The sequence below is a fragment of the Eumetopias jubatus genome, unplaced genomic scaffold, assembly GCF_037043125.1.
Source record: "Eumetopias jubatus isolate StellerSeaLion01/CBP00866 unplaced genomic scaffold, mEumJub1_p1.0 scaffold_4, whole genome shotgun sequence".
NCBI classification, from domain to species: Eukaryota; Metazoa; Chordata; class Mammalia; order Carnivora; family Otariidae; genus Eumetopias; species Eumetopias jubatus.
The window spans coordinates 36,529,329-36,532,774 of NW_028274810.1; positions in this window are offsets into that span (position 1 = coordinate 36,529,329).

Sequence of the window (3,446 nt, forward strand, 5' to 3'; positions counted from 1 at the left end):
AGCAGATTGTGCACTGAGCATGGAGCCTGCTGTGGCGCTTAATCCCATGACCCTGAGATCATGACCTGAGTCGAAATTGAGTGGGATACTTAACCGACTCAGCCACCCAGGCACCCTGAGAGCATATTTTTTAATTTTATTTTATTATGTTATGTTAGTCACCATACAATACATCATTAGTTTTGGATGTAGTGTTCCATGATTCATTGTTTGCGTATAACACCCAGTGCTCCATTCAATACATGCCCTCCTTAATACCCATCACCAGGCTAACCCATCCCCCCACCCTCCTCCCCTCTAGAACCCTCAGTTTGTTTCTCAGAGTCCATGGTCTTTCATGGTTCATCTCTCCCTCCGATTTCCCCCCATTCATTTTTCCCTTCCGGAGTGTGTATTTAAAGAAGTAATTATAATGCAAGACCATGGACTCTAAGCTAGGTAAGGAGGGAGTGATCTGAAGATCAGAAGAATGGAGATAAACAGAGTGAAAGGACAGTAGGGTCAAATGAACAAAGTGCCTAGTGGAGTAGAAGAATGGTTTGAGCTGAGGTATAAGAAGGCACGGGCTGGAAATATAGAAGTAATATGCTTGAAACTGAGATAACTGAGGGGTACGGTTGTAAGTGACAGGGTCTAAGGATAACCGTGGGCTGGTGGCTGAAGTGGTGTGACAGAAGAAATGATCACTGCAAATAGAGAGGTTGAGGGAATGGAGAGGCCAGGAGATTGGATGGACCATTCATCTAGGAGAATGGAAGAGAGAAAGACAGCAAACCTGGTGTTGAAATCTCCAAGAACTGTGTGGGAGTGACCTGGAGGACAGGAGAGGGCCAACACAAGGGGCTCTGGAGGGAGGTGCAGTCTGATGACATCGGCTTCAAAGCAGTTGATAGGGGAGAGCAAGGAAAGGACCATGGTTTGGAAGTGGCAGGGAGAAGCAAGAAGAAGACCTGTACCACCTTCGGGCCCGGTGGTACATGGCGTGTGAGAGGAAATGGCTGCCACGCATGAGGGCTGCAGGGAATTCAGCGTCCTCAGGGAAAAGCCAGGTTTCTCTCTGAGCCAGAAGGTGAAGGGATGGTCAGAGAAGAGTGTGGGTATAGGGGACTTTTCTGATGACAGAGCCATGTGGGGATTAAGATTTGAGTAGTGAATTTGACCTGGGAAACTTGGGCATCTTGAGATCACCAAATAAACATTGAGACAAGATGGGGTACCCTGGTGGCGGCTTAAAGGGAGGGGATAATTAATTCTAATTATTCTCAGAACTTGACTCAGGCAACTCTTAAATGAGGCGAGAACGAGAATTAAATTCACTGGAATCCAGTTGATCCAATAATGCTGTCCATCCTTCTTCCTTAACAGCTGGAGTTGGCCCCCTTCCCATCCCCACAGATTCTGTCCTGACTTAGGTCCTCATTACTCCTTCCCTGGGTTATTATGGTTGCCCCCTAACCGGTCTCTCGCTGATCTTGCCTCTCTCTAATCCATTCTCCACATCTCTGCCAGAGTGTCTAAGTCACTCATTTAATCAGGCACCTTCTCTGCTCTAAACCTGCTGAGGGCAGCTCTAAATGCTTCAAGATAAGATCCAAACTTCTTGGCATGGGAACGACTCTCAAGGAGTTGACCCTTGTTCTGTCCTGCAGCCTTATGGGGCCCAACTGTCCCACAGGCTCGGGCTATTCCCTTTGTCTGCAATGCTCAGCCCCCCTTTTTTACTTGATTATCTTATATTTATTCTTTAAAAATAGAATTCAAATCTTTGAAAGAGTATACAAGAAAATGGCCATCCTGGTTGTTCTGAGGAGGGAAACTGTGCAGCCCGGTGGGGTGGGGGTGGCAGGTAGAAGGGGAACCTTTCACAGCATGACCCTCTGTACATTTCAGATTTTATACTATATGACTGCTTTGCCTCATCTTTAAAAGTAATGGAATTTAGGAAAAACTTAAAGCATCAAACGGACCAAAAAAAAAAAAAAAGATACAAGTAAGTGTTTCCTCCCCTGTGAAGTCTTCCCCAACTGGATGCTTCCCTCCATTGAGCTATCACTGTACTTTCCATGTTCCTCTAGCAAAGTGTTTATCATTCTATATTGTAATAATCTCAAACAAGTAAGCGGTCTTCATACTATCATAGCCTAGAAGCTCCCGGAGGAAAGGGACTCAGTCTTACTCACATATGAATCTCTGGCACCTTGCACAGCTCTGGTACATAACAGATGCTTGGTAAAGGTTTGTTAAACTAATGAATGACTAGAACTTCTATGCAGAAGGGAAACAAAAGATATGGAAATAATCCTGGTTATTTTACAAATGATGATATCAGGCCTAGACATGTTATTTACTAAGGATTGGTAGCAGAATAAAATTAAGAATCCAAGTTCTCAGGAGTCTAATTTTGGCCCTAGAATAAATTAGAAGACTTGCACTTTAAGATAGCCAACATGGTGTGAATTGTATCTAGTTATTTGACCTGAGGCCCTGGATTTTCAGGAAATTTCTTATTTTTCAGTAAACTGCTGGTTTAACCTCCAAAGGACGCTTTTATGTCCCAGATCATGGGTCCTAAATTTGGCTTCAGAAATCATATAATCTGAGCAGCTCATAAATTTGGCTTTAGAAATCATATAACCTGGGGCGCCTGGGTGGCCCAGTCGTTTGGGTGTCTGACTCTTGGATCCGGCTCAGGTCGTGATCTCGGGGATCGATCTCTGCGTTGGGCTCTGTGCTTGGTGAGGGGTCTGCTTGTCCCTCTCCTTCTCCTCTCCCACTCATGTTCTCTCTCTCTCTCTCTCTCTCTCTCTCAAATAAGTAAATAAAATCTTAAAAAAAAAATCATACAACCTAAGTAGCTCATAGGCCAGGCTTATATTGACAGAACTCACAGGAAAATCTTGTAGTACATTTCTTTATTTTAAATGTGGTCTCGAAAGCTGTGTTTTATGTTATGTTTTCCTCAAACACACAGTGTGGTAGGCATAGCTGTACACAGTGTCTGTAGAGATGAAGAATAGCATAGAGAAAAGTGCCCGCATCAACTCGAAGTGGTATATTCAGTTCTCATTTGTTAACATTTATTTGCTGACTGTCCTGGGCATAAGAGTAGTGACCAATTTTATTTTATTTTACATAGCAGTCATGTTTTTATGTGTAAAATGGTAGTGTTAGTGATTACCTGGACCAGATTTTAAGTGCCCTAGGGAGATCTCCTGGGACTTCATGATTAGTGGTCTTCAAACTTTGTGCTCACATACCTCCCTAAAATAATTTTGAAACACTTGTGTCCCTCCCACATTTTTATGTTGCCACCTATAATTTTCATCATAAACTTGCAGTGGGTGTGGTTTCCGGTGTCTTGCAATTCATGAGATTTTAAAATAAGGTTGTTTAAAGAATTTAAATCCCACATAATTTGTTACCTAACATTTTTCATTTAAATATAT